The following is a 7,403-nucleotide window of genomic DNA, read 5'->3' on the forward strand; positions in this document are numbered from 1 at the left end:
TTTACCCAGTGCAGGCCAAGTACTTCCATGGCTTTGACCTTTGAACTCATTTATTTTGTTTCATTTCTTAGCATAACTTTAGTGCTGTGGCAAGCCATTGAACTGATGACAGTGCAACAGGGGACAAGTGCCAGCTTCCTCACAGCCCAGCCAGTGAGCCTTGAGCACGTTCTGGGAAGAGCATCTCCAGGAGTGCTTCAGCCTTGCTGCTTATCCAAGTCTTCCATTGTACGTTCTTTGGAGACGGCTGCAGAGGGTTATGTGAATCTGAACTTTCTGAGATCAAGTTCTTGCTTAGATTGTCAGCTCTCTGGGGCAGGGACTGTTCTGTGTTTGTCCAACACCATGCACACTGGGCTCCTGGGCTATGGCTGAGGTTCCTACATACTACCACAATATATTTGACTGACTCTGTAGGCAGTTAGATCTTGGAGAAATGCTGATTGTTAACTATCATTTTAGAAGCTGTGCATGTCACTGATGATGTTTGTTTACTTCCTTTAGTCTCTCTGATTGAATCATTCCTTAGGTGCAATGCTGCCTCAGTGATATGGCAAAGCAAGCAGACAAAAACATTATATGGTGTAAAAGCACTCCAGGCACTACATCCCATTATCTAGCACCTGCACCATCAAGTGCTTTTGCTTTATTTTTATTGATTTTTTTTTTGCATGGCAAGAAAACCAATACTGCATAAACGCTGCACTCTCTTCCTATACTATTAAGCAACCATAATGTCAAAGGCACGTTCAGCCCTAATGACACGTTAGTCTAGATTTGGAAATATATGAATTAATAATAAACCTCCAACCTAGGCTTTATTCTGTCCCCCTAGTTAGGCAAATAATTTCCCCAACTGTAGGAAGAGAGAGTCTAACACAAGCAATACCCATGCCTAACAAGTCAAAGTGAGCATTTAAAATACCCAGGAAAGCCATACTGAAGCTGACCTACTTATCCTTTCTCACAGTAATTAGTACAGTGGCAGAAAGGGGCCCCAACAAGATCAGGGCCCCATTGTAGTACATGCTGTACAACCATGTAGGGCCATCCCCAAGATGCTTGCAATATAAATACACTGGACAAAGGAAACATACCTTGGCTAAGGCCACCCATGACAGGTTGGGTGGGGGGAGTAAAACCCTGAGTTTCCATGTCTGATCTGCTGGACCATGTTGCGTCGCTACTGTCAGCTACTGCATCCTGCTGGCCATTAATAAAGAAGTCAGAATGTATATCATAAAAGCAGGTGTACGTCCATGGAAATCAGTGGAGCTATGTAGATCTGCACCAGCTGAGGAGCTGTGCTCTTGCGTTTCTCAAAAATACAAATGATTTTGTAGCTCTGTACTTTCCCTTGATGGGCCAGAATCCAATTAACAAACCAGCCTACCAACCCCTCTCCTCCCACACTCCCCCAAAAAGCACCATCGCCGTCCCCAGCTGATGCCTTCATTTGAACTGTGCTACAGTTTTTGCCTTAAAATATGGAGACATTAAAAAAAATTCCTCATCCCTCTTAAAAGAAAATCTCCATGTCATTTCATATACCATTAGTGTATACCAGGGATCGGCAACCTTTGGCACGTGGCTCGCCAGGGTAAGCACCCTGGCAGGCCAGGCCTGTTTGTTTACCTGCTGCATCTGCAGGTTTGGCCTATCGCGGCTCCCACTGGCCGCGGTTCGCCGTCCCAGGCCAATGGGGGCAGTGGGAAGCGGCGCGGGTTGAGGGATGTGCTGGCCACTGCTTCCCACCGCCCCCATTGGCCTGGAGCGGCGAACCGCGGCCAGTGGGAGCTGCGATCGGCTGAACCTGAGGACATGGCAGGTAAACAAACCAGCCCGGTCCGCCAGGGTGCTTACCCTGGTGAACCGCATGCCAAAGGTTGCCGATCCCTGGTGTATAGGATACTGGACAGGAGTAAGAGTTAATACTATGTAGCTCTTTTCATCAGTAGATCTCACAAGTGCCTTACAAAGGAGGTCAGCCTTGTTGTAGGAGCAGCAGTGATCTGTATGCTCTGTATAACCTGTATTTTCAAAGGGTCTGTTACACCTTCCCCCCACTGTTTTGTCTCCTCTCCCTCTTTGAATACCTGTGAAGTGGCTTTCCCCCTCCCCTCCTTCCTGGAGTGCTTGTGGAATGAATGGGCTGCTTGAACAGCTGGAAGATCAGAAGAGCTCCCAGGTAGACAAGGTGTCTGGGACTCTAAATAGGCAGCGCTCACACACCCAATGCATGGACACTGTCCGAGGTGGAGTGTGATCAACCAGATGCAGCCAAGTCATCTCTAGTCACAGGCCATGAGGAGCAGGTCTTTAAAAGGGGAAGGGGCCATGGGCTAAGCAGTGCACTCACAAGCTTGTACCTCCCATGAAGGCCCTTTGCCCGGACTGCCTGGCCAGTGGTTCACCGCGTTGCATTTCATTGTACCTCGGGAAGACTTACCTTCATTGCACTGTCCATTGCTGCGCCATGGGACACTTACCTTGAAGGATCCTGACATCTCCAGTGCCATGCCTGTCCTGGGGGTGTGAATATGCGAGTGTGAGTGTGACACCCCCCCCCTTTTGAGTTTAGTTATCAGTATAATAAACATGCTGCTTTCTGCCAAACTCTGGTGGGTCATTAGTTCTCCCTAAGCTTACTAGCTGGCCCAATTTCGGGTAACAAGCCTCATAATCCCCATTGTACTGATGGGGAAACTGATGCACTGGCAGGGGACATGACTTATCGAAGCTCACCCTCCCACAGAACTCAGGTCTCCCAAGTCCCACTGTAATGCTCATAGACTCATAGACTTTAAGGTCAGAAGGGACCATTATGATCATCTGGTCTGACCCCCTGCATGCTGCAGGCCACAAAACCGTCCCTACCCCTTCCCTGGACTCTGCTGTTGAAGTCCCCAATCCTGTGTTTTAGTGACTTCAATTGGCAGAGACCCTCCTGCTAGTGATCCCTGCCCCATGCTGCGGAGGAAGGCGAAAAACCTCCAGAGGCTCAGCCAATCTACCCTGGAGGAAAATTCCTTCCCGACCCCAAATATGGCGATCAGTAAGACCCCGAGCATTTAGGCAAGAGTCTCTAGCCTGACCCCTGCTAGCCATTATATTATTTACCTACCATTGCTTGGTATTCCTTGGCTACTATGTTTTACCATTAAACATTCCCTCCATAAACTTATCTAACTTAATCTTAAAACCAGACAGGTCCGTCACCCCCACCGTTTCCCTCGGAAGGCCGTTCCAATATTTCACCCCTCTGACGGTCAGAAACCTTCGTCTAATTTCAAGCCTGAACTTCCCCACGGCCAGTATCCATATATCCATTCGTTCTCGTGTCCACATTAGTACTAAGCTGGAATAATTCCTCTCCCTCCCTTGTATTTACCCCTCTGATATATTTAAAGATAGCAATCATATCCCCCCTCAGCCTTCGTTTTGTCAGACTAAACAACCCAAGCTCCTCTAGTCTCCTTTCATACGACAGGTTTTCCATTCCTCTAATCATCCTAGTCGCCCTTCTCTGCACCCGTTCCAGTTTGAGTTCATCTTTTTTAAACATGGGAGACCAGAACTGCACACAGTACTCCAAATGAGGTCTCACCAGCGCCTTATACAACGGAAGCAGGACCTCCTTATCCCTACTAGATATACCTCGCCTAATGCATCCCAAGACCGCATTGGCTTTTTTCACCGCCACGTCACATTGTCGACTCATAGTCATCCTGCGGTCTACAAGGACCCCTAGGTCCTTCTCCTCTTCCGTTACTTCTAACCAATGCGTCCCCAACTTGTAACTAAAATTGTTATTAGTCATCCCCAAGTGCATCACCTTACACTTTTCACTATTAAACTTCATCCTATTTCTGACACTCCAATTCACAAGCTCATTCAAGTCTCCCTGCAGAATATCCCTATCCTCCTCCGAATTTGCAACGCCTCCCACCTTCGTATCATCCGCAAACTTTATCAGCCCACTCCTGCAATCGGTTCCGAGGTCAGTTATAAATAGATTAAATAAAATGGGTCCCAAAACTGAACCTTGAGGCACTCCACTAGTAACCTCCCTCTAACCTGACAGTTCACCCTTTAATACGACCCGCTGCATTCTCCCCATTAACCAATTCCTTATCCACCTCTGGATTTTCATATCGATCCCCATGTTTTCCAGTTTAACCAATAATTCCTCATGGGGTACAGTATCAAACGCTTTACTGAAATCCAGGTATATTAGGTCCACCGCATTTCCCTTATCTAATAAGTCCGTTACTTTCTCAAAGAAGGAGATCAGATTCGTTTGGCACGATCTGCCCTTCGAAAAAAAATGCTCTATCCATTGACCACACTACTAGCTGAGTTTGTTTGACAGCCTAAATCCTGAACCCTGAGTGCAGCCCTTATCTGAGGATTTTCACGCCAGCGAGGGAGATGGAATCCTCCCCACCAGGGCACAGAACATCAGTTTAGTCACTGCTCCGCTAGTGTGATCCCTGGACTGCAGTACTAGCTCTGGCACCCTTTATCAATGGGGGCGGGGGTTGTGCAGCACATCTACATGTGAACCTATCCATTGACCCATCGCCTGTCCATCTCTTCTGCTGGGCTACCCCAGAGACAGCTCCTGTGGAGGTGAGTTCCTCTGCGCCGTGGAGTGCAGGTGCCCCCATTTCCCTGTGCAAATGCACCATTGCCCACTGTGGTGCTGCTGCGCTAGGCAAAGGGGCTGGAACCGGTGCTCTCAAAGGAGAAACGTGTGCTGGATTTTTTTATATTGTGCTTCTGTTTATAATTTATTGTCACGGACCCATCCAGTAATAACACACCTCTTCAGAACTCCATACACTGCTGACAGATGTTAAAGTGACAGTTCTGATAGAGAGACATAGATATTTAGTGAGCGTTCCAGATTGATTGGGCTGGGGAGGGTTAATATCTGTTTGTAGGAGGCTGAGGTGGGTGGCAAACAATTGGCTCAGTGTAAATTTTAAATTGTAAAATGATCTTGGCAGCTTTCCCTTTTCGCTTTGTGTTTTTGCTGATTTTTTTTTAAAGCAAAGGCAGCTGAAGGCTTCTGTGAAACTGGCTGATTGACAGGCTTAGAAATGGCTATTCATTAGGGTTGCTCCAACAATATAGGCACAGCAGGCACTTGCCTAGTGCAGGGAGATGCTTAGTGGTTCAGTTTGGAGCAATTGTTAATAAAGGTCTAGAGACAGGTTAGAAAAAGAACCACTGAGTTTAGCAAGAATTTAGCTGATTGTCTCGCCAGCAGAGGAGCTTTTCTTTCATCTTCCACCTCCAGACCCTCCAGAAGAATAGACGCTAAAAGTGTTATGGGCTGGGTTGTGAAGTCCTTCTGTCTCCCTCCTGCTTGCATCGCAACATGTAATGGTGTGAATAAGAGGAGGAACAGTGGGGAGGACACATGGCTCTTGGTTTTGTTTTTTGGGGTGGGCTCTGGGTGCCTGAAGACTTGACCAAGCCACTTGGTGACTCCGCCAGGTGGGTCTAAATGATGCAGGCACAGGGTATGGTGAGCACAGGGCATGCTCATTAGATGTTTGAAACTGCCTAGTTGATTTCCATTGTGGGTAAGTAGCCTGACAAGACACCCCCTGAGTCCCTCTCTGAGAACAAATGGGAATTCTAGGGGAGGGAACCAGAGTGGAAATCTCAGTGGTGGAGCAGTGCAAGGACCAGAGAGTGCTGCTGCATGGATTGGGATTCAGGGGCTTTGCCAGTTTTGCTGATTTAGACAGCAGGCTCCCTAATGCCTCTGGAGAAGATGAAGACTAGGATGGCTGCAGATTGAACTAATTGCAGACTGTTGTTGCATAGACTCAAGGGGAGTTTGAAGGAGATTGTGGGGCTATCCTTTGTTTCCCAATTTTAAAGAGCCAGCATGCCCTACAGAGGCATTGGATACCATTCCACAGAGACAGTGAAGGGTAAATATTTCCTCCCAGAGAAGAGCCCTAGGACAATGTATGTATGTACATTGTGACAGACCCAGACCAGTGGGGTACAGGAGTCTGGTAAAGGGCAAATATACTGGTCACTGGATGAGTAGTTTTCTGTTCCCTGAGTGACCAGAGAAGGGGCTGCACTAGAGTAATCAGGAACCTGCTAGAACCAGTTAAGGCAGGCAGGCTAATTAGGACACCTGGAGCCAATTAAGAAGAAGCTGCTGGAATCAATTAAGGCAGGCTAATCAGGGCACCTGCATTTTAAAAGGGGCTCACTTCAGTTTGTGGTGCAAGTGTGAGGAGCTGGGAGCAAGAGGTGCAAGGAGCTGAGAGCGAGCTGCTGGAGGAGGAGGAGGAGGAGGAGGAGGATGATGATGATGATGATGATGGAGACACACAAGCGTTATCAGACACCAGGAGGAAGGTCCTGTGGTGAGAATAAGGAAGGTGCTTGGAGGAGGCCATGGGGAAGTAGCCCAGGGAGATGCAGCTGTTACAGGAGGCACTATAGACAGCTGCAGTTCACAGGGCCTTGGGTTGGAACCTGGAGTAGGGGGTGAGCCCAGGTTTCCCCCCCAATCCTCCCAATTGACCTGGACTGTGGGTTCTTCCAGAGGGGAAGGTCTCTGGGCTGTTCCCCAACCCACATGGTGAATCTCTGAGGCAATAAAATCCGACAATAAGCGCAGGACCCACCAAGATAGAGGAGGAACTTTGTCACAACATATGTATAATTATATTCTATACTGAACTTGTGGTAGTAACAAGAACTAAAATTTGGGGATCCCCCCCCCTTCAAAAGTGTTATCTTTAATTATCTTGTTATTAAGAACATACAAATGGCAACACTGGGTCAAACCAATGGTCCATCTAGCCCAGTATCCTGTCTTCTAACAGTGATGAGTGTCAGGTGCTTCAGAGGGAATGAACAAAACAGGCAATCATCAAGTGATCCATCCCTTATCATCCACTCCTACCTTCTGGCAGTCAGAGGTTTAGGGACACCCAAAGCCTGTCCCTAACAATCCTAGCTAATAGCCATTGATGGACCTATCCTCCATGAACTTATCTAATTCTTTTTAACCTAGTTATGATTTTGCCCTTCACAACATCCCATGACAATGAGTTCGACAGGTTGACTGTGTGTTGTGTGAAGAAGTACTTCCCTTTGTTTGTTTTAAACCTGCTGCTTATTAATTTCATTGGGTTCTTGTATTATGTGAAGGGGTAAATAACACTTCCTTATTCATCTTCTCCACACCATTCATGATTTTATAGGCCCCTCTTTGTCATCTCTTTTCTAAGCTGAACAGTCCCTGTCTTTTTAATTTCCTCTCATATGGAAGCTGTTCCATGTCCCTAATGATTTTTGTTGCCCATCTCTGCACCTTTTCCAATTCTAATATATCTCTTTTGAGATGGGGCATCCAGAAC

Source organism: Chrysemys picta, chromosome 9, assembly GCF_011386835.1.
Source record: "Chrysemys picta bellii isolate R12L10 chromosome 9, ASM1138683v2, whole genome shotgun sequence".
In the NCBI taxonomy this organism is placed as follows: domain Eukaryota; kingdom Metazoa; phylum Chordata; order Testudines; family Emydidae; genus Chrysemys; species Chrysemys picta.